This window comes from Panthera onca, chromosome C1 (assembly GCF_046562875.1).
Source record: "Panthera onca isolate mPanOnc1 chromosome C1, mPanOnc1 haplotype 2, whole genome shotgun sequence".
NCBI lineage: Eukaryota > Metazoa > Chordata > Mammalia > Carnivora > Felidae > Panthera > Panthera onca.
Window position 1 is genome coordinate 205,324,980 of NC_138346.1, and position 24,925 is coordinate 205,349,904.

At 45.3% G+C, this 24,925-nt stretch overlaps 1 protein-coding gene across 1 annotated transcript in view; it reads right to left on the reverse strand.

Annotated features, from left to right (window-relative positions):
* Positions 1-11,944, reverse strand: part of CDC42 (cell division cycle 42) — a 52,745-nt gene extending 40,801 nt beyond the window's left edge. The window contains exon 1 of the mRNA XM_078452236.2: positions 11,827-11,944. The gene's annotated coding sequence lies outside the window, so the exon portion shown is untranslated. The remainder of the gene's footprint in view (positions 1-11,826) is intronic.
* Between the last annotated feature and the right edge of the window lie 12,981 nt (positions 11,945-24,925).

A 24,925-nucleotide genomic window follows, 5' to 3' on the forward strand; every position in this document is an offset into this window, starting at 1 on the left:
CTGTGTTACATCTGATGAGGCAGAGAGGTACGTTCATTTAAATTCTCATAAATCTGTCTTATAAACCACAACCTGTATTTTAAGCTTATTTATTTTTGAAAGAGAACGCGTAAGCACAGGAGGGGCGGGGAGAGGGAGAGACAGAGGCAGAGGGAGAGGGAGAGGGAGAGGGAGAGGGAGAGGGAGAGGGAGAGGGAGAGGGAGAGGGAGAGGGAGAGGGAGAGGGAGAGGGAGAGGGAGAGGGAGGGAGAGAGGGAGGGAGGGAGAGGGAGAGGGAGAGGGAGAGGGAGAGGGAGAGGGAGAGGGAGAGGGAGAGGGAGAGGGAGAGGGAGAGAGGGAGAGAGAGAGGGAGAGAGAGAGAGAATCCCAAGCAGGCTCCGAGCTGTCAATATGGAGCCCGACACAAGGCTCGATCTCACGAAAGGCGAGATCATGACCTGAGCCCAAATCAAGAGTCAGATGCTTAACCAAATGAACTACCCAGGCGCCCACAAGCCATATTTTAAAAGAACAAGATTAGCAAGACTCTGAATCCAATTTTGATGGAGAATTTATTGTTAACGGGGTGAACTACAAAAGCATTCAACCATCTACTTTAAGGCATAGTTTGACAAAGAATAATAAGATGCTGTAACATCTGCACCAAAGTCCACGTTGACGTAGCATAGCTGGCGTGACTGCACATGTTTCAGCCTGGTTACACTGCCGATGAACAGTGTAGTTTGTTTCAGTCTGGTTACACTGCAGATGAACACTGTAGTTTTATCCAGTAAAAGATCAAGAGAAATGACAACAAAGAGCTGCAAATACTCTGAAAAATAACCAAGATATGTTAGCAACAAATCTGCCTTTTCAAGCACACTTTGAAACTGAAAGCAACACCATCAAAGCTCAAACTTCTTCCTTGACCATCAATTGTTTCTATGGTTAATTACACGCACACACAGTATTTTGGGAAACTAAGCTACTAAAATGCTCCTCCAAATGCATTACAAAATACACTTGTTTAACTAAAGATTTCATATAAACTTTAGCATAACAGTACTTGTTGCGATTAAAAGTGATTACAGTTGCCCCCTCTATCTAGAATGCTCTTGCCTGGATGGCTCATTCAGTTACATCCCTACAGATCTTTGCTCAAATGTCATTCTGGAGTGAGAACTCCTCAATCTTATTTTAAACTGCAACCCCCTTGGCTCAGTCGGTTGAGCAACCGACTTCAGCTCAGGTCATGATCTCATGGTTTGTGAGTTCGAGCTGCGCATCGGGCTCTGTGCTGACAGCTCGGAGCCTGGAGCCTGCTTCAGATGCTGTGTCTCCTTCTTTCTCTGCCCATCCCCCACTTGTGCTCTGTCTCTGTCTCTCAAAAATAAATAAATGTAAAAAAAAATTTTTTTTAATTGCAACCCGAGTTCAACCCAACCCTGAACCACTTCACTGTACCCCACCCCTCTGCCCTCCCCTAATCTTCCTCCCCTGCTTCATTTTTCTCCAAACACTAATTCCAACTCACACACTATTATGTAAACCATGAGAGCAGAGATTTGTTGGGGCCTATTTTACTCACTGCTATATCCCCAGCCCCTTGAACTGTTACTGACACAGAGCAGGCACTAAAAGGATTGCTGAATTCATAAATTAATAAAATAGTATGGGTGAGAGATGCAGCAAGTCAAAAAAAGTGTTCTTTGCATTTAGAATATCCCCTTTAATGGATCCTCTAGGCTCCTAAACCTTCTTCTGTTACTATCTGGATAAAGAACAAAAATCAATTTAATTGCTACCCTTCTGAGAGGGGAAAATCATATTCCTAAAGCATAAGTCAAGTCCACAACTTGAACTAGCTGAAGAAGTTAATACTGAGTGTTTGAAGCCACCCAGTATCATTTCTAGGCAATACTCTGTCTTCTGTTCTGGGAATGCCCAATTCTACCAATTTTTTTTTTAAGTTGGCTCCACACGAGCACAGAGTCCGCTGCAGGGCTTGAAACTCACAACCCTGAGATCAAGACCTGAGCTAAGATCAAGAGCTAGACGCTTAACCAACTGAGTCACCCAGACACCCCTCTACCAACTTTTAAACTGGCAAGAAAATTAAAAAAAAAAATAAAATAAAAAAAAAAAAAATAATTAAAAAAAAAAAATGGGGCGCCTGGGTGGCTCAGTCGGTTAAGCGGCCGACTTCGGCTCAGGTCATGATCTCGCGGTCCGTGAGTTCGAGCCCCGCGTCAGGCTCTGTGCTGACTGCTCAGAGCCTGGAGCCTGTTTCGGATTCTGTGTCTCCCTCTCTCTGACCCTCCCCCGTTCATGCTCTGTCTCTCTCTGTCTCAAAAATAAATAAAACGTTAAAAAAAAATTTTTTTTAAATAAACTGGCAGAAAAAAAAAACTAAAAAAGCAGCATCTCTAAGAATTATACATTATCACTTTGTGTTTGCAAGTATACCACAGTGAAATAGTTAATGCACATCTTACACTCAGTAGTTTTAAATAATGAAAATATGTCTCTAGTTTTGGAACAATCCACTTAAATTTGAATTAATTGAAGTAGTATATAATGAACTTAAGGAATCACAAAACTGAATGAATCACCAAATCCCAAAAAAATTATCTCTAGAATTTAGGTCTTCACTAATCTTTATCAGTGATTAGTTCTAGGAGCACCTGGGTGGCTCAGTTGGTTAAACCTCCAACTTCAGCTCAGGTCACGATCTTGCGGTTCCTGAGTTTGAGCCCCATGTCAGGCTCTGTGCTGACAGCTCAGAGCCTGGAGCCTGCTTCGGATTCTGTGTCTCCCTCTCTCTCTGCCCCTCCCTCCCTCCCTCCCTCTCTCTCTCTCAAAAATAAACATTAAAAAATAATAAGAAAATAAAATAAAATTCCATTGACTGGTTCTATTTTAAAAGTTGCTTCTATGGGGATGCCTGGGTGGCTCAGTCAGTTAAGCGTCCAGCTCTTAGTTTCAGCTCAGATCATGATCTCATGGCTCCTGAGACTAAGCCCTGCATCAGGCTCTATGCTGACAGGTAGGAACCTGCTTGGGATTCTCTCTCCCTCTCTCTCTCTACCCCTATCCCACTGGCATGCACTCTCTCTTAAAAATAAAAATAAACATTTAAAAGCTACCTCTATAGGGGCACGTGGGTGGCTCAGTCGGTTAAGCGTCAGACTCTTGATTTCAGCTCACGTCATGAGCTCACGATTTTGTGGGTTCGAGCCCCACGTCAGGCTCTGTGCCAACAGTGCAGAGCCTGCTTGAGATATTCATTCTCTCTCTCTCTCTCTCTCTCTCTCTCACACACACACACACACACACACACACACACACCCTTTCTACTCCTCCCCCACTCATGCTGTCTCTCTCTCAAAATAAATAAACTTTATATAAATGAATGAATGAATGAATGAATGATAGGATCTGAGGTGGGAGGGTTTCTTGGGGGCAGAGATCTGCAGTATATGTGACAAGGATGGGAAAGCAAAAGAAATGTCAAATGGTAAAATACAAAGAATGTACAGATTACTGTACAAGCTCCTAAAATCTTAACTTCTCATATATGTGAAAAATTATTTTTTAAAAACTTCATAGAAATTCTTTGGATCACTGGAGCGCCTGGATGGGTCAGTAGGTTAAGCGTCTGATTTCAGCTCGGGTCATGATCTCACCGTTGGTGAGTTTGAGCCCCGCATCAGGCTCTGCGCTGACAGCTCAGAGCCTGGAGCCTGCTTCAGATTCTGTGTCTCCCTCTCTCTCTCTGCCCCTCCCATGCTCATCTCTGTCTCTCTCTGTCTCTCAATAATAAATAAACGTTAAAAAAAATTTTTTTTTTTAGTATTTAAAAATTAAAAAAATTCTTTGGATCACAAATAAAACAGTTAATGAATTCTGGGACTTTCAGAACATTAAAATGCTGGCTTTGAAATTACTGCAAGTTTTTCAGAATACTGGAAAACAATACAATACTCAAACTAGGAGGAAGTGACCCTGTTTCAGAAGTTTCCCTTGTAGCCATTGGACAATCACTTCCCTGGTCCCTAATATTGGTCTGTGTCTCCGTTCCAAAACCTTGTCCCAACATTAAGTTGAGATGGAGTTACTTGCCCATAGAGTCCCCAAAGATGTGTTGTATATATAACATGCTCAGTTCAATCCCATCCGCAATTTCTAAGCAGCACCTCTTAAGGGGGCTTAATACATCCTGAATGGGGCAAGAACATCACCCATGGCCTCTGTTGAAGTCGTCACTGTTCACCTGCCGCAGGAACTTAAGAAATGTGTTCTCATTTTTCTATCCATAGCAAGCACTGTTTGGCCACACCAACAGTCCTTGAATCTAATAGAGAACAATAAGCCACTGGACACCACATCTCCCAGTTCATTTTCTCAAAACTTTAAAGGATGTTCCATGGGAGGAGGAGGGGAAAAAAAGGCTCCATCAAACATGTTCAAGAAACACTGAATTAAACAGACTCCCAACTAACTTCTATGAACCTTTAATAAACTCATATACATTATGAATTTCCAAGATGGGGATATAATAACTAGGGTTTCCAACTTGACACCACCCCCACTGGAAACATCTCTCAGGTATTCTGAAACACACTAGAAAACAACACAAACCCTCAGAATGATCTAACATTCCCTTTGGGCCTGTGGTGAGCACAGCAAATAAATAATATGACCTAAAATAATTCAAACATTTCCAAAGCTTTTATTTTGTACGATTTATACTGTCTGGACACTTTCTGAAGCGAATAAGGGTATTAGATATTGATTTAAACCCCAGACTCTAATAGTCACAGGAATTCACTTTTTCCTAGTTATCTGATAAATGAAAATTTACATCCTAAAATCTAACAGTTTATTTAAAACATGTTAATCTTAAACTCCACAATAAAAATATGGCTTTCTGGGAAATTAATTAGTGATATATAAATGGTTTAATTCCACTTCAGAAAATTCTAAAATCAAGCTTTCAAATAACACAGAGCTAGTGAAATAAATACCAGCTGCTACAGTGAAGTTGTATAATGAAAATTCCTGAAATCACGAGTAACAACAATTGCTTATTAAGAAACTTTACTGAACTACTTCCCATTCCTCATCTGCTTTTAAACAAATTTTAAAAGAAAACCAAAATTACAAATATACTTTTTTTTAAATTTTTTTAATGTTTATTCAGTTTTGAGAGACGAGAGCAAGCAGGGGTGGGGCAGAGAGAGAGGGAGACACAGAATCCGACGCGGGCTCCAGGCTCTGAGCCGTCAGCAAAGAGCCCAACGCAGGGCTCGAACCCATGAACCCTAAGACCAAGACCTGAGCCGAAGTCAGACGCCCAACGGACTGAGCCACCCAGGCGCCCCCAAAATTGCAAATATCCTTAAACTGCCTATCAACAAAACAAATGGGATTGTAGCCGAAATCTTGCTTATGCTTTCTTCTACAGCCTATCTTCTTCTACTCCTTAACGCAAATTAACACAGCATTCTTGCGTTCTACCTCCATCTCTCCCCCTGGTTTTGTCTGCTCTTCATGTGGTCTGTTCTCAAGCTCTTCAGTTTCCACAAGGAACAGCCAACAGTGATAATGTATTTAGCTGAAAAGGTCGGCTGTGGCTTAAAATCCAACACTAGATGGTTTCACACTGCCACGTAAAACAGAATGGACACGGGTATGCCTGACACTGCTCCCCCAGCTCCATAGGGTCTGCAACAGATCTAGCCAGTCGAGAGCAGCCTCATCCATTCAATTCAGTGTGGCACACAAATACTTCTGTCTGCCTTGATTCGAAAAGAATTAGGAAACACTACAGTAAAGCATATACTACACAAGGATACTGCTGGTGAATTTCTCCTACAGCATATAGTTTAAGTTATTAGAGAAAAATTCCATCTAGTCCTTTAAAAAAAGCACTAATTTTTTCCAGGATGGCAACTAAATAAGACCACATTTTAGTTATTAATGTTTTCCCTTGAGATTAAAGATATGGTTTATTTTAGTAAAGACATTATTTCTTACATTTGACCAGCTAGATGCCAACTTTGTATTTCACCTGTTTTCATAACCAACAATTACATGAATTATCCTGATCATATGCTCTTCATTACAATGTTTTCAATAAAACCGCATTTCTTGAGTTCAAAAGTATAATTGATAAACCAAACTAGAATTTAAGATTTAGTTATTTCCAAGTGGACAATGGCACTTAAAAACTTTAAACTGTTGATAGCGAGCACAGAAACAAGGTGATTCTACACAACAGGCAAGAAACTATAATTTCTTTAAAAGCCAAACAGGTTTCACTCACTCTCAAGATTATGATCCTTGCAATAAATTCTGGTACACTGCCTAAGAGAAACCTGTTCAGGAGCCCCTGGGTGGTTCAGTTGCTTAGGCATCCAACTCTTGATCTCAGTTCAGGTCACGGTTGTGGGATTGAGCCCCTAGTCGGGCTCCAGGCTCTGCTTGGGATTTTCTCTCCCTCTCTCTCTGCCCCGCCCTTGCTGGCACTCGTTCTCACTTTCTCTCTCTCAAAATAAATACATAAACTTTAAAAATAAATAAAAGAAACCAGGGGCCTCTGGGTGGTTCAGTCAGTTAAGCATCTGACTCTTGGTTTCAGCTCAGGTCATGCTCTCAAGGGTTTCATGAGCTCAAGCCCCACATCGGGTTCTGTGCTGGCAGTGCAGAGCCTGCTTGGGATTTTCTCCCTCCCTCTCTCACTGCCCCTCCCCCACTCATTCTCTCTCAAAATAAATAAATAAACTTAAAAAGATTTCGAAAAAATAACAAAAGCAACCAATTTATACTTACGTAGGGGGAAAACAGAAATAAAGCACGCTACACTGTTTCTGAAATCCCTCAAGATATCACTCGAGCAGTCCTAAAGAGGATGCTCCAAACTTTAATGTGCATAAAAATCACGTGGGTATCTTGCTAAAATGCAGATTCTGATTCAGTAGGACTGGGATGGAGCTCCAGGTTGATCTTATGCTGCTGGTCCATAGTCCACACACTGTATTTAACTTTACACCCTTGTTTACATCACACTGATTAAGACAGTGGACAAAAACTTAAAACAGTCAACAATCTCCATTTAATAATTTTTATGGTTTGGGGGCACCTGTGTGGCTCAGTCCGTTGAGCAACCAACTCTTGATTTCGGCTCAGGTCATGAGATAGAGCCCAGAATCGGCTGTGAGCACAAGAGCCTGCTTGGGTTTCTTCTCTCTGCCCCTTCCCTGCTTGTCGTGCACACCGGTGCACTTCCTCTCGCTCTCCCTCTTTCTCTCAAAATAAACACTTAAAAATGGTAATAATAATAATTTGTATGGTTTCATGAGATTAATCTGGGGGAGGGATGGCTATTAAAATACTGATTTGGGGGAAAACTCAGCTTCTCAAATATGGAGCCTAAGAGACCTTGTAATAATAACAAGAACAAACACCTACAGAACACTCAGTATGTGCCACAGAATTGTCTCAAGTACTTCACACAGATTAACTGATTTGATTCTGGTAACAACTCTGTGAGGTAGGGATTATTACTGGACCTATTCTACAGAAGGTAAACCTGAGTCACAAAGACATTAGGTTGCACATAGATAATAACCCAGGATTAATTAATAACCCTGGATTTGAACCCGGGCAGTCTAGTTCCAGAGTCTAGACCTTTAATTATAACACTAGCAGTCTAGCTGAAGACTCAGCAGCAGAATTAAGATGGCAAATCAAAATGGCTTACTTTTGAAAAAAACAACGCAAGTGGTAAAGAACAGAGGAAGCAACAGAGGTGACAGCCAATTATTAGTGGACCCCAGGACTTAACAATACAGTTTTTTCCTATATTAGAAAATGTTCTGGACTTCATAACAGCTAAACATCTGAGAATATTTCTCTAAAATATTTTTTTAGAAGAAAACACCTGGTTTCATGGGGCACCTGACTGGCTCAGTCGGAGGAGTGTGCAACTCTTCATCTTGGGGTTGTGAGTTCGAGCCCGACGCGGTGTACAGAGATTACTTAAAAAGAAACCCTTTAAAAAAAAGTTTTAAATAAAAAAAATAAACAAGTCAACAACAACAACAACAAAAACCACCTGGTTTCACTTCACACAACAAGCATTTTGAGACCAATGTCCCAGGGGCAACTAGTGAAGAAGAGTTTTGATATCCGGGACTTACAATAGCACCAGCAGCCGACACAGCTGAAATAACAAGTAATGAAAATTGCTTTAGCAAAAATATTTTGGACTGAAAGGATGAGTAACTAAAAGTAGAAACTGGTAAGGGACAAAGCACAACATGACCAGGAATCTGATACTGTTGAGCAGAGTGGAAAAAGTGGCAAAAATAAGCTGCTATGCAAACAAAAGAAGCAGAGAAAAGAAGCGAACATTAAAGTCTAAATAATTTTTAGAAAAGTAAGAACCGGTCATTAGGAAAAAACTTTCTAAGCAATGGTGAACAGTCCACACAGTAGAGCTGCAGAAGATACTGGACTGAACAGATGGATAAGATCAAGCCAGAGCAGATTAGTAATCATCACTTCAATGGGCCCGACCATGGATATGGCTGACCAAGCACAAGTCTCAGGAAACACAGTAAACAAGTCTACGGAATATGCAGAAAATGAAAATGTTAACCCTCAGACATCTGAAATTCACTTGTTTGACAAGCATTTCTTGAGATCTGGTATACGTCTGGCACTATTCTAGGTGCTAAGGATATAGGGGTGACCATGCCAGCTCAGATCCTGCCCTCATGTCACTTACATTCTACTGGGGGCACTAAAAGATTTGAAAGAGAACACTGAATAAGGTATTATCATAAAAGCCTAGAGTGAAGCCTTTTAATATAGGAGGATATATGAAAACTATTGATGGGACATAAGTTAACAAAATAGTAATCCCTCCTGCCCCCACAGAGGAAGCCCTTATAGACCTCTCAAAAAGACCCTAAGAACACTAAATAAATGCATCTAAAATGTACCTACAAATAAAAGTACAATCTGACTTTTACTTCCAAGAACACCTATACATACCACTCCCAGACAGGCACAGTAAGTTGCACTTCAAAGTTTTCCAAATGGGACAGCTTTTGGACCAAAACATTTTATTAGTGTAACCATCTTAAAAATAACTAGAAGTACTTTTCTAATAGACCATAAAGTTCTAAACGGAAAAGTATCTGAATAAAAGAAAACAAATCTTGAAATTGCCAAAAAAAATTAATAAATAAAGATCTGGTCTTGGTGGGCTTTAAGAATTTCACTGAAGTTTAAGCCCCCTGACTACCCTAGCTATAACAATGGCCTTAGATTCCCAAAAAATTAGATTTAACTGAGTCTAGGTTTTTTTGTTTTAATTTTTTTTTTAAAACATCTTTATTTTTGAGTGACAGAAACGGAGCACAAGCGGGCGAGGGGCAGGGAGCAAGAGGGAGACCCAGAATCCGAAGCAGGCTCCAGGCTCTGGGCTGTCAGCAAAGCAGGACACAGGGCTCAAACCCACAAACAGTGAGATCATAACCTGAGCTGAAATCGGACGCTTAACCGACTGAGCCACCAAGGCGCCCCAACTATAGGTTTTGATTAGTATATAAAAACATCTCAAGAGGACGTGATACCTAATTTCTTGAAGAAATTACTGGAAAACAGCTCATTTTTAATACTCAGTTAACTATCCATCTCTCATCTCAGTCTAAAAACTGTAAAATCAGGGGCACCTGGGTGGCTCAGTCGGTTGAGCGTCCGACTTCGGCTCAGGTCATGATCTCACGGTTCGTGAGTTCGAGCCCCGCGTCGCGCTCTGTGCTGACAGGTCCAAGCCTGGAGCCTGCTTCGGATTCTGTGCCTCCCTCTCTCTCTGCCCTCCCCCTGCTCACGCTCTCTTTCTCTCTCTCTCTCAAAAATAAGTAAACATTAAAAAAAATTTTTTAACTGTAAATTCAAACTATTTTCCTATATTTAAAAAAAACGCAAATTGACGTATGTTTAAACTTCTTAAATGTAGAATTCTCAAGAAATAAGGCAGCAGAAGGTGTTTTTAAAACAAGATACCACATGACAAAGTGTTTCAGAAGATCCAAGTTCAGTACCTATTCAATCCTCTCCGACACCTACACACCACAAAAAGTTGATTTAAACCTACCACTTCTTTTAAGTGTTTCTTAACAAGCAATGTTCTCTCTACACACAAGAAACAATAGGAAAGTACTTGTTCCAACAAGAACTACCCTTACAACAATGCATTACACAATGGGATCTCATTTGCTTTACAATGCTAACATTTTTCTGTGCTGTATCTCTGTAGTCAATGAAAGACGTACAGTTGGGGATGTACCTAATATTCTGGGGAACAAATACTGCGATCCCAAAAGTCTGAACATGGTACTTAAGTGTTTTTGGGTTAAAAACCCAAAATTCGTTTTTAACTACAAAATTAAACTGTCTGGCAAGCAAAGGTAAGGCGTAAAATGAACTGATTCGCTTTCGGCCACAAAAAAGCGCACGTGAGCCGGCTTAGGTCTGTACCGTGCATCAGTTAAGTCAGGTGGGAGAAGTTAAACAGCCTGGAAGTCATTTTGGACCAGAGAAAAGCTCCCACAAATCCCTTCATTCGACTATAAAAGGATCTTCAAAGTTACTGCCTACACAAGTGGCTGTCGGTATTGTCTTACGCTTTACTCCCTGGCACAAGCTCATCTTGAGGTTTCAAACCTCCCCGGCTTTTAGAGGCCTTTGAGACGGCCGAAAGATTTCACAGCCCCGTCTATGAACATGATGCTTCGGGAAGCTGGCAGGATATGCCACTGAGTGCCCCAAACGAGGCTGCAAAAACGCTGTCTTCATTCGGTGAGTCCCTGACTTGTAGGAGTTAAAACTCTCACCCCTTATATTGCGATGACGTAATCCTCCACACTGCATTTCTCTTAGACTTAAAGGGGAGGAAAAAAACAAACGAACAAAGAAAATTTCACCCTAATAAGAGGAATTAAGCAAGCGGCAGAACGACAGTTTCGAGAGGTGGTTAGGTAACTCCCTGAAAGGGAAGCTTCAGCTGAATAAGCAGGGAGAGTTGGAGAAGCAAACGGAAATGGTGCTAGGAACTCAACCTAAGGCCGGAATAAAGGAACCTGGGGAAACAGCTCCCAGGCCCGCCCCGCCGGACGGGGAGTCGGGCCGCGGGGCTGCGGAGGAAAGGGCGTCGCAGGCACAGCCCCGGGGCGGTCCGCTGGCCGCCCCCTCCCCGGCCGCCACTTCCCCGCCGCGCTCGCGATTCCGCTCCCCTCCCCCCGCCCGCCGCAAAATGTCCGCGGCGGCGCCGGGCGAAGCAGGAAGTCCAAGCCCGGGCGCAGGGAGCACACCCGGCCCGAGAGCCCGAGCCACCGGCGGCCGCGAGCTGCTACGCGGTCCCGGCCGGCCGGCCGCCCACCCGCCCTCGGGGCCGGCGGAGCCGGACCGGGGGGGAGGGGAGGCCGGGATGGGTGTGACCCCTTCCTTCCGCCGCTGCCCGGTGACAGCCCGGCCCCGCCCGCGCCATCAGGCCCGCACCCCGCGCCCGGGCCGCGCACCTCTCGCGGCCGGGCTCCCCCGCCTGCCCCGCCGCCACCCTCTACCCTCCGCTCCCGGAGAGAACCCGGACCCGCGCTCGCCCGGACGGCGCCGCGCGAGCCAGGCACCCCTTCCCACGCCCCGCGCTCCCAGGGTTCCCGGGATCCCAGAAGGCGGGGTACCCCCGCGGACGGGGAGAAGCCGGGGGACGCGCGGCGGGGACGGGACAGTGGGGGAGCCGCTCCCGCGGGGAGCCTCGGGCCCCGCACTCACCTCAGCTTCTCCGCCGGGGCGTTGGCAGCACTGCGCGGGGTCTCCTCGGCTGCCGGACAGGGGCACGCGCCTGACGTCAACACGCAGGCGACGCAGGGTTGGGTGCCCGCGGAAGTGGGAGGGACCCGCAGGCGAGCCCTGGCCGCGCGGTTGGAGGCGGGGCCTGCATTCATCAGCCGCCCCGGCTCGGGCAGATCACCGCGCACGCGCGGGCCAGCGCGGCTGGCTAGCTGCTGGTTCCCTGCTAAGCTTTGCCCCTGTTTCTCCGATGGTCGTGTAGGTAATGGTACTATAAACAGTCGTTTGCAAAGCGCTGCCACTGACAATGCTTTTGATCTTTTCAACCTTCTGAAGCAAAGTATTTTTCCTATGTTGCAAAAAAGACGGAGGCTATGGCTTGCCTGAGGGGCAGTGTCTTGCCTGGGTGGTCTCCTGCCCACCTCCCTCCCAGGCCTGCATCAGGTCCTCCATGGCGCGCCCGCGCTTTCCATCTGACTATACCACACTGTCCCTCGTTCCAGCCACATCTGCAGTCTTTTGCCTTCGGGACTTCCTCCCTGACGCAAGGCCTCGAACTCCCTGTTTCCTGTGGTTGCCTCCTCTTCACCAGCCTTTGGTTGGTTGCCTCTCGGCCCTCGAATGTCACTGCCTTCCTGATCACCCCACCTGTTTGTCATCTGTCTTCCCTGCTAGTGTGCAAGCTGCAGGAGAATAGAAACTCTGTGTCTTAGTCTCAGATGTCTCCCAGTGTTAACGGGAAATCGCTTATGTTAATAATCGTTCATTTATCGGTGACCACCACAGCTATTTGGCCAAAAAAGACACCTATTTCCAATACGTCTGATATAATAGTCGTATTTTCTTTTGAGCCTTTCAGTTGCACAAGAATAACTAGATTTTTCAGTGTTTATGATAGGCATGGTGCTAACAGCTTTGCATGTAATAGTAGTTAATGTAATACACACAACTACTCTATGAGTTAGGAACTTACCCCCAGGGGTGCCTAGGTAGCTCAGTCGGTTGGGCATCCGAGTTCAGCTCAGGTCATGATCTCACAGTTGGGGCTCTGTGCTGACAGCTCGGGGCCTGGAGCTTGCTTCGGATTCTGTGTCTCCTCTATCTGCCCCTCTCCCAGCTCATGCTCACTCTGACTCTCTCAAAAATAAACATTAAAAAAAAAGAAGAAGAAGAAGAACCATTACCCCCATTTACTGATGCATGAACTGAGGCTCAGAAGTGTTAAGGGATTTGCCCAAGGTTGCCAAGCTAGGCAGTGGCAGAGCTGGGACTTGGACCCAAGAGACTGGCCCTAATTGATCACTACACTATCATACTACCCAGCAGGTTAGGCGAAATCAGAAGAGATAAGCTTCAGGTGTAGCCCTATCCCTACTGATACAAACTATTACCATTTTGGTGTATATCTTTCCAGATTTATAGAGATGGAGAGAGATGTACACACATTTATTGCACAAAACAGACTGTGCTCTGCCTTTCCCTTTCAAAACTACATTGTGAATATCTTTCCATCTCAAATGAAACATCATTTTTAAGGGCTGTATTCTCCTGTAAGGGCATTGCAATATATATCTAATCAATCTGCTATTGGAATTTAGGTTGTTTGGGGCTACTGTAACTTTTGACTGTTGGTAAATGCATAAGCTTAGTTTCATAAACTTGAGGAAAACTGGTTGTGTTTTCTCCCTCTGCAAGACTAGTTGGCGGTGACCTTTCCTTCATCCCATCTCACAATCCCATGAATGTCCCCAGACAATGTCTGCCCTTTCCATGAGCAGCAATATCTTGATGGGGTGTCACCCAACTGCTTGGCTTTTCCTGCCTCTATTCTGAGGACAAGAACTCACTTAGCGCTTTGTCTTTTGTGTTGTCAGGTTTTTGTTAAAATGACCCTCCCCAACCTTTTCACGGTCCCAAAAGGCAGTAGCATTTTTACTGGACCCCAGTCTATCCCTTCCCTTGCTGCCAGCCTAGACCCCAGCCTCTAGAGCCTCCTCCCTACCGCCCCACTGGCTACAGCCGCCCCATACTAACAAGAGGAGCAGCCTGGGGGGCTCTGGTTTCCCTTCCCCTGTGGTTACCAGCCCAGTGTCCATTCCTCCTTCTTCTGGCAACAGCACCGCCATTTCTGCAACAGCCCCTTCCCTGATTCTCAAATCCCTGTGGCTCTAGGGGAGAGGATTCTACCCCTAGTTGTGGGGAGAGACACATGACCTAGGCTTTGCCAATCAGAGAATTCTAGCAGCATTTTCAGGGACAGGCATGTGACCCAATGAGAACCAGTAAGACTCAATTCTGGGACTTTGGTCAGAACTGTCCGGTTGATGAATCTCTCTGCTGAGGGTAGGATGTAACCATGGCACTGCTGGCAACCATCTTCCCACTGCAAGGCCAGAAACTGCTTGAGAAGGAGACCACAAAAGAGGGGGAACACAGAGCAGGGAGATAGACAGTGAAACCAAGTCCCAGTGGCATTGTTTGAGCCCTTGGATCTAGCCTTACTTCAATTTTCGGTCACATTAGCCAAGAAATTCCCTCTACTGCCTGAGCCAAGTTGGGTAGGTTTCTGTCACTTGCAAGTACAAGATTCTGTCCCCCCACCACCACCACCACTCCCCCTTGTCTGCCCTGGTGTGGTAGTTGACACCATCTTCTAGATGATTCCCGAATCCCTGCCTCCTCCATCCCCTATTCCCATCCCTATTTCCAAATTTCCAGCTACTCAGAAGTCCCATTAGCACCACTGAAATCATCTCCAGTCCCCACCCGCTTCGGGTCCTACAGTGCCTCCATCCGCGTTGGACTCCTGAACCCTTGTACGCCCAGGGGCTCCCGACATTTCTGCAGCACTAGTCCTACACCCACAAAGGTAATATCCAATTTCTAGATGCTTCCTTTTGACAATCTCTGTTTTAATTCATTTTACACAGCACAACCTTCTTGTCTTCCTCAATCTCAGCTCCTTTTAAGTCACCTTCTGGCTCGGGAACCCTGGTGTTTTTTTCCTTTGCCTTCAAAATAAGATTCAAAGTTCTTTAGCCAGGCATTCTGTATCCTCTGTGATCTGGCACAGGCTTGCCTTTCCAAAGTTATTTCCCTTTCCCTTCTGTATTAGTCAGGGTTGCCCAGAGGAACAGAACCAACAGAAAAAGCAGGGGGAAGGGGAGAAGGAAAGGGAGACAGAGACTGATCTATATTGGTCTATATCTATCTATCTAAAAAGATTTATTCTAAGGAATTAACTTGCATAATTATGGAAATTGACGGGATGAGTTGATTGTAGGATGAGTCAACAAGCTGAGACTCAAGAGAACTGATGATGTAGGTCCAATCCAAGTCCTAAGGCCTGAGAACAAGAACTGCTGTTTCTGTGACAGTTCAACAGCCAGCCAGCTCAAGCCCCAGAAAAGGCCGATGTTTGAATTCAAAGCAGGAAAAATCTCTGTTACTTGAGGGAGGGTCAGCCTTTTTATTCTAGCCAGGCCTTCAATGGATTGGATAAGGCCCACCACATCAGGGAGGGCAATCTACTCAGTCTACGAATTCAAATGTTAATCCTACCCCAAAACACCCTGACAGACAGGTGCACCCAGAATAATGTTCAACCAAGTATCTGGGGCTCCAGGGCCCAGCCACGTTGACGTTTAAAATTAACCATCACGCCGTCAATCACACACCTTGTCTGTGTGTGGGCTGAAGCAAGACTGAATTACCTAGTATCATATGTGCAGGTATGATGATTTCTTGCCTCCGTGCTCCTGCTCATGCTGTTCCCCTTGCCTAGAACACCTTTCCCGCTCATCCACCCTACCTATCAAGTCCCACTCTCTTTCCCACCATGAACTGGACCTTTTGCCAACAGCGACCTTGTGTCCCTTCCCACCTCTGTGCTTCGGCAGATTCAGCAGTTCCCCTCCCCGTCTGCCAGACTCCTATCCTTCTCTCCTTCAAGGATCACCATTGACCTCAGCTCTTACACCTTCCCTGACAACCCCAGGCAACCAATCGTTCCTATTACACTTCGTATTTAAAGCATACTATATTAAAATCAGTTGTATCTGTGCTAACTAAACCATCAAGCCATGAGCAGGCAAGGATCTTAGCTTATTCATTTTTGTATCCTTTTACCTAATTTCCTGGCACACTGCCAGCCCCCAAAAATGTTTGATAAATAATGCACGAACGAGCACACTGCCACTTTCCACAGGGCCTGCCCTCCTTCGTGCTGCAAAACTGATGTCTGCTGCTTCTGAACCCCCGTAGCATTTCCCTGAGGATTTCTTCAGGCCTTCGCCCTGTTCTGTCATGTTCATTATCCGTGCTTTCTCTGCCCTACCGGAAGCTCCGGGGGCGCGCTCGGTTCTGGGTGCACTTTTGTGCCCCTCACGGTGCGCCTCAGGTGCCTTAAACGCAATGAGTGAGAGGAGTCTCGAAACTGCATTCTCAGCCAAATGCCGAAGACCGCAAATCCACCACCATCTCCCCGGGGCCTGCCAAGATTTACTCAAGAAGACGAGGATCCACATTAAAGAGGTTCTCCTTTGTGGTCTTCGGTCTTAGGATTTACATGAGAAAGTCCTAATTTAAGACTTTCCGTGTGATTCGTAGGTGATAAAACTATAAAGAAAAGTAAGGAAGTGATTATTATAAAAATTCGGCTGCTGGCTGCCTCGAAAGGAGGTTGTAATCTGGGAGGGATGGGGGCGGGCAGTGTTGGCAGTGGTCTATTTCATGACCTCGGTGATGATTACATGTGGATGTTTGCTTTGTAATTATTCATTGTACTATACATTTGTTTCACATGCTTTTCCTCACGTGTCATATTTCATAAAAAATGAAGGTTGGAAATAAACAAAACAAAAATGAAGTCTCACTACTGTTACCAAGGGGTAGATACCTATCCTTAAGACACAGGCCTACCCTTCCATTTCTGATTTACCGGTTGGTCTTCCCCTCATCTGGCTGGTCATGGCCATGGCTCAGGTCATGTCAGCAGCCCCACTCTGCTGCTAGGATTCTGCACGTGCTCCCCATCTGGCCTGCCACACCTCAAGGGGCCAGGGCTGCTGTACCTGAAGCCATAGTCCATCAGCACAGGGACCTAGACCCTTCTTGGAGTCAGAGAAAGGAGAGGAACTGACCAAACCTGTTTTCTATTTTCCTTTTCTCTAACTGGCCCAGGCTTGCCCTCTTCATCTCTGTTACACATCTCTGGTGGAGACAATCTGAGTCACTGAAGAAGGGTGCCTGAGATGGGATAGGGGAGAGAAAAGTCTAGAAATGACTGAGCAACTCCATCTGCATTGGTAGGGTTTAGTCAGAACCCAGAGGCCCATGGTACAGTGAAGCTTTAATTTCAAAACGATCGGAGAATCACTCACGTGAGCCAATTGGTTCACGTTGGCATGTTGGGACCAATATTCAACAGTCAGTGAATATTTTATGTGCTAGGCACCTTGCATGCAAAGATAACTGATATGCCCCTGCTTAACCTCTTCAATGCTTTCTCCTGGTTCTTGTCCACCTCTCCAATGTCCTCAGAACCATGCACTGACTCACTGGGCTCCAGCGATGCTGCCCTCTTTGAAACGTCTCAGACAGAACTGACCTTCCCGAGCCTGCCTTAGAGCCTTTGCACTTGCTGTCCTGAGCTCTCCTGCTCTGCACAAGCCTGCTCCTTTCCACCCTGCACATCTTTGCTCAAATATCACCTCTTTAAGAGGACCTGCTCCCCACGCAGCTTAGAGCAGCACTTCCAACCCATGACAACACCACGCTGCTTTATTTCCTTCATAGCCTCGTCACTATCCAAAACAATCTCACCCCTTTAGCATTCTTACTATCATTCTCTCCCCATTAAAAAGTAAATTCAAGGTCTTCTTTCCACCACTGGACCCTCGGTGCTAGAATGTAGTCTAATTACCTGTTGAAGAAACGCAATGAATGAAGACATAATCTCTACTCAAGGAGTTAAGGTCTCATAGCGGGACAAGCAATAATCAAAAGAAGTGCGAGGACAGAGGTATGCACAAGTATCTAGCAGAACAAGAAAAGCAGAATATTCAAAAGAGTTATACTTGGGGCGCCTGGGTGGCTCAGTTGGTTGAGCATCTGACTTTGGCTCAGGTCATGATCTCATAGCTCGTGAGTTCGAGCTCCATGTTGAACTCTGTGTTGACAGCTCAGAGCCTGGAGCCTGCTTCAGATTCTGTGTCCCTCTCTCTCTCTGCCCCTCTCTCGCTCATGCTCTCTCTCTCAAGAATAAATAAAAAACCATTAAAAAAAATTAAAAAAAAAAAGTTACATACTTAACAATTACTAAGTACTTCCTATGCTCCAGGCATTGTTCTAAGTATTTAATATGTATTAACTCACTGGAAATTCACAAGAACTCTGAAATATAGAAACTATTATCTTCAACAAAAACAAGACATGAAGAGGTTAGTAGCCCTTGCCTAAAGTTGTACAGCTGGCAGGTGAAAGAGCTGAGGTTCAAACCCAGAGCTGATAAAGGAAGGTTTCCCAAGGGAGCAAGGTTTGATCTCAATCTAAAGGGCCAGGGCAGGCCACGCTGATCACTGCCAGAAAGAACAGGCATGTGCAGGTACACAGGCATGGAAAAGCAGGATGTCAGGGGGGTAGATGAGTCTCATACACATAATGTTGAACACAAGAAGACAGACACAAAACGATATACACTGTAGGATTCCCCTTGGTTCAGAAACAGGCAATACTGCTCTATGCCAGTAGAAATCACAATAGCTTACCTTTCGGGGGATTACTGACTAGGAAAGGACCTAGGAAGTCTTCTGGGATGCTAGTTATTCTCTGTATCTTCATCTGCAAGGTGGTTATAGGGGTATGCTCACTTTGTACAAATTCATCCAGTGATACAATTTCCAGGATGCATGTTATATTTAAATTAAAAAAAATTAAAGGTCACTTCAGCAATAGTATTGACCTAAAAACCAAACCACTTGTGATTTTTTTTTTAAGAGGTGTAGAATTTTTGTGCGTCTTGATGATGAGATTTAATGGCTGCAGATAAGAAAAGCAGAAGGGCACCTGGTTGGCTCAGTCAGTTGAGGATCCAACTTCAGCTCAGGTCATGATCTCACAGCCCATGGGTTCGAGCCCCCTGTCAGGTTCTGTGCTGACAGCTCAGAGCGGTCATACTCCTTTGAATTCTGTGTCATCCTCTCTCTCTGCCCCTCCCCCCCTCAAAAATAAGTAAACATTAACAAAAAAAGAAAAATGAAAAAAAAAAAAAAAAAGAAGAGCAGAGAGGAGGGGCACCTGGCCGGTTCAGACGGTGGAACGCGTGACTCTTGACCTCAGGGTTGTGAATTCGAGCCCCACTTTTGGTGTAGAGATTATTTGAAAATTACTTTAAAATCATAATTACTTTAAAAAAAATAAATAAAATCATAATTACTTAAAAAAAAAAAAAAGCAGAAAAGAGAGATAGAAGGAACGAGAAGCTAAGACCAGGATTTAATGTGTAGACATTAGAAATGGAGGGTTCAAGAGAGGGGCTCAGAAGACAGAACAAGCTCAAAGGGACAGGGGAGAATCACGGACTGAATCTTCCCCTAACCTAGCAGATTCAGCCACAATAGCATGCATTGGATGTTTCTCTGCTTCTGGTGTTGGGAAGGGGTGAGCCTAGCTGGGACTAAGGCAGGAATGAGACAGGTGTGGGAACGGAAGCTCAGAGAGGTCTGAGATCACACACTTCATAAGTGCTGGAGTTATCTTTGCCAGAACCTCCAATTTGTGCTAAGACAGGGCCAACACTTAAGCACTGGCCCCACTTGAAGGCGGAGTTTTGGCTCAGAGGAAGTGAAAGCAGCCAGCTTTGGTGGTGTTGGTGGCTTCCTGCCCAGGGGACACACCCAGCTTCTAAATCACCATTCTGGACCGTCACGTTGTTGCTAGGCACCGGAGGGGCCCCACCAGCTTTCAAGCAGAGCCAGCCAAGGGCAGTTAACTTCGCCTCACTGCAAGGTCAGGTGCAGAACAGAGAGGGAAGCCAGCCACCCGGTGAAGGCTTTCCTTTTTTTGTTTTGTTTTATTTACTTCCATCCCCAGCCCTCCCACCTGCCCCCTCCCATTGTCTCCCATGAATTCTAGTTATCTGTGTTCACTAGAAGGAAGAGCCTTCAACCAGGCGGCAGTCATGTGTCTCCTACAAAAATCAAACTGTTCCTTGAGGATCCATCATGGGCAGGCCCTGGGTTGGAGGCCAAGAACATAGAGATTCCCTCTTGATGGAGCTCATGATCTGACTGGGGACAGAGTGGACGCTATAGCACAGTGATTCTTGGAATACAACATGACATATGGGGTACACAACATACATTTTCTGACTGAACGGGACTAAAGAACTAAAGCCAGAGTGTTAAAGGAGCTCACAGGAAGGAGGGCCTCTGATGTCAGTTCAAGACAGAAATCAAAGAAGGCTTCATGAAGGCGACCATGCCTATCTATGTCACAAAGAATGAGTAGGAGTAGGTTGGCAGATCGGGGGAGGCATGGGGAGAGGCATTCCAGACCAAGGGAAAATGTCCAATAAATGCCTGGCAGTGGGTGGAAAATGCTTAGCAAAATAGTTAAGCCATTGTCAAGTGCATTGAACTAAGCTGCCTGTGGAAACTGACCACACGTGATGCTCCTGGAAGGGCCAGTTACACTTGAATTCTCCAGCCAGCACCGCCATCACGGTGGACTCCTCATGGCCCCCCACACCTTGCAGAGTTGGCCTCCTCTCCAGCAGCCAGGCCCTGGCACCCACACGCTGCTCAGGGAGTAGCTGCCCAATAGAGGACATACTTTTCCATGGCACCAGCCAGTTGCTAGGAATCTCGAATTACCTTGTGGTCCCAACACTCGTTTTCACCAGCAGTCATCTGGCAGGAACACTTTTCTTTCTTTTAAAAAAAAAATTTTTTTTAATGTTTACTTACTTTGAGAGAGAGAGACAGAAGAAAGAGACAGCACGAGGCAGAGAGAGACGGAGACACAGAATCTGAAGCAACCTCCAGGCTCTGAGCTGTCAGCAAAGCCTGACACAGGGCTCGAATTCACGAGCGGAAAGATCATGACCTGAGCTGAAGTCCGACACTCAACCCACCGAGCCACCCAGGTGCCCCTGGCAGGAACATTTTCAATAACTAGATGAAATTATTCTTTTGTGGAACTCGGAGTCCAAATAATCCCAGTGGGAAAATTAGGCACAGGAGACAGTTTACAAGTATTTCCCTCTGGCTGCTCTGCATTTTCCTCCTCCTTCCTCTCACAGAATTAAAGTGTTCAGGGTTCTTTGGAACCTGGCTCTAAATGGACTCAAAGAAACTACAACGTCAGGCACTGGGGGTAGCTGGGTCGTGCCGCTGCACAGAGAACGCGTGGGGATCATCCTGGGGAGTGGCAGCGGAGATAGGGAGTTGCTGTCCTCTCCAATCCCCACAGAGCCCTTAACACACTGGACTCAGTCTGCTCTTTGATATCCGGGCAGCGTGACCTCATGGCAAGGGCGTGGGGCCGGAGCCAGATGAAACGGAGATGAACTGCAGCCTCTCCTCTTACTGGGTTTGTTTGGGGCAAAGAATCTCCTCTGTAAATTCGCTTCCATGGGAAAGAGCTGGTACCGCAGGGTTGCTGGGAGACAGTGCTGGGAAACTGTGAACTGTATCAGTCCCGGTTTCAGGACATGGAGGTTGAGTCATGGCTCTGTCACTTACCTCTCTCAACCTCTTCTGCTTTGGAGGTTAGACGACATACCTAAATCCCTGACCTTACATTTTTTTTTACTGACAGTGTAAGGCTAGGTTTTAGCCATACAAGGAACTACTCAGTGGCTGCTAAAATTAGTTTTAAATAAAGCCAATCTCTGTACGTTGATAGCAAAAGACCCCAAGACTTATTGGGTAAGAAAAATATATATAGCCTAAACGGACATGGTCTGCATTTTGTGTAAATAAAAAAAGGATGTATGTGTTTATGCACATACGTCTGGTATGTGCTTACATCTGTAGAATTCATATTTTTGGAAGGATACGTAACTGCTAATTTAGGGGAGAGACTTTAAGTTTTCCTTTTAGGGGTGCCTGGGTGGCTTAGTCAGCTAAGCATCCGACTCTTGATTTTGGCTCAGGTCACGATCCCAGGGTTGTGGGATCAAGCCCCAGGTCGGGCTCCACACTGGCTGTTTAAGATTCTCTCTCTCTCTCTCGCTCTCTCTTTCCCTCCCTCCCTCCCTCTGCCCCTCCTTCTCATGCTCTCTGGCACACGCAGGTGCTATCCAATCAAATCAAATTTCCTTTTGTCCCTTTCTACACTGTTGGACTTTTCTGTCCACATGCAAATATATCTTTTGCTTTGAAAAATGGGAATTCCCTGGGAAGTGAGATTATGGACCATTTTTGTTTTCATACTTTTCCTGCATCAAATGAAACTTAAAAAATGTTACTCTACCTTGTGAGATAAATTGAAAAGTCAAAGAAGAAACATCTTGCATGCAGGAGATTTTCAAGAGATGCTTGTTAAATTCACACTTGCAGACATGATGTAAAGAGCCCAAGACTAGGGGGACAGATATCCAAGGCTTAGATTCTAGCTCCACCATTTATCGGCCATATTGTGTTACTGGTGAATCTCAGTTCTCTCATCTATAAAGCAGGTGTATTTATACGAATTGATTAAATGAATCATGAACGCATCTAGTCCAGATCCTGGTACACAGTAAACCATGTTAGTAGCATGGCTGGGGTTGGAGGTGTAATATTAATCTTTGTACCAAAGAACTTAAGATTTGTCAGAGTAGGTGACCTTATCCAAACACACGCAGGGATACGAAACCCTGTTTTTTTAAAGTCGGCTCCACGTCCAACGTGAGACTTGAACTCAAGACCCTGAGATTAAGAGTCACATGCTCCACCAACCAAACCAGCCAGACACCCCAATATGAAACCAAATTTATACCACTCTTCCCACAGTTTCCTCAATTCAACATTAAGGGTCATCTGTGGCAAATCTGTGACGAACCGTCCTGTTAAACCGGTGGTTCTCAACTAGGGGCAAATTTGCCCCCAGGGAACATTTGGCAATGTCTGGAGACGTTTTTGGTTGTTTCATCAGTGGGGTGCTACTGGCATCTGGTGAGTAGACTAGGGATGCTGCTAAACATCTTATAATAAACAAGACAAGCCCCCACAAAAGAGAACCGTCTGGCCTCAAACTGCCAATGTTGAGAAAATCTGTGCTAAGGTCACTCAACTCAGGACACCTCAGGGCCATAAAATCCCTAAGGTGGTAACTTTTTGGGCCTCCTGTAAAGTCGGCTGCTTTACTTACACACTGTATTCTAGATCGAAGCAGCTGAGAAATTGGTACTGGCCAGGAAATTCTTAACATCGGGAGTCCCTGATCCCTGCAGACTAAAAGAAATACCTTCATGATGCTCCAAACAAACTGAAATATTGGAGATATTCTGACCCTGTCACGGTTACAAATTCCTTTGCCAACTTAGAGGTAGGAAAGCTTAACCTAAGGGGCACCCAGCTGGCTCAGTCAGCAGAGCGTGCGACTCTTGATCTCAGGGTTGTGCGTTCGAGCCCCACATTGGGTGTAGAGATTACTTTAAAAGTTTTAAAAAGAGAGAAAAGCTTAATTTAGTCAATAAAAGGCACAGCTCACTGTTCTGTATGTTCTCTACTCCCCAAGCATTTCCAGGCTTTTTTGCTCAAGGTGGGATTCCATCCAGTGATCTGCTTAAGTTCAGTTACAATCTCACTTCCCTAACTTGGCTATTTCCTCCCTCCTCTGCTGTTAGCGTATTTTTAAAATAGGAAACGTGTCTTCTTAGTGCTATCTCAAAACCAGATACCAAAAAGGGAAGACTAGTTTTACTTAAGCGACCCTACCAATATAGCTCGAGGTCTTCCTCTCCCCTCAAAAATTATACATTTCCTTAATTCTGGGTTTTATAGTTGTATCCTAGCTTCTAGACCAGTCCCATGGGCTCAGCAAGTTATTAAAACCCCAGCAGAATAAACAGGATTTCCAGCTTGGAGCTAACGGGTCCCTCGACCAAAGATTAGTTTCTGAATTGGCACCAAGTTGGTTCCAGGAGCAGATGTACAAATCCAAGAGCCAGGCCAGATGCAGAAAGGTTCCTCAAGACTGGGTCATGCTCAGGAAAAGCAACTGCCCTTTAATGTCTGCCTGTCCCAACCACAGTGACCGCTCTCTCAGTGGTCAGCTGGGGCACGGGTCTCCACACACACAAAGCCAGGATGCCCTGTTTCAGGAAGAGCAGAAGAGAACAGTCAAACGGCTGTAGAGTGAGTTCTGAGGGGAGACAAACTATAGAACAACAGTGACGGAAATGGATCAAGAACAAATCAAACAGATCCGTGTAAGAGTTACCTCTTAGGACCCTGTTTTATCCATTTTTTTTTAAAGTTTATTTATTTTTGAGAGAGAACATGAACAGGGGAGGGGCAGAGAGAGAGGGAGACACAGAATCCGAAGCAGGCTCCAGGCTCTGAGCTGTCAGCACAGAGCCCGACGTGGGGCTCGAACCCACAGACTGTGAGATCATGACCTGAGCCGAAGCCAGACGCTCAACGGACTGAGCCACCCAGGTGCCCCGATCCCTCAGTTTTAATTTAAATTCTGACTGGGGGTGCCTCGGTCCGGTAAGCGTCTTGACTCTTGATTTCAGCTCAGGTCATGATCTTGGGATTCTCTTTCTCCCTCTCTCTGCTCCCCACCCCCACTTGTGCACTCTCGGGCTCTCTCTCAAAATAAATAAACTTAAAAAAAATTCTGGGGTGCCTGGAGTCCCACGACGGGTAAGCACAAGCCCCGCTTTCTCTCTCTCCCCTTCCCTCTCTCTTTGTGCCCCTGGCTCACTCTCTCTAAGAAAAAAAAAAAAACAGAAAAAAAAATCTGAATAACACAAAGGCATGAGCTGTTCCTATCTTATGTCTAGCTCACATCTACTCCTGATAATTGTCTCACCTTTCTCAAATGCTGAGTAAGAGCTAAACTGGTAAATCACCACAGGACACTGTGA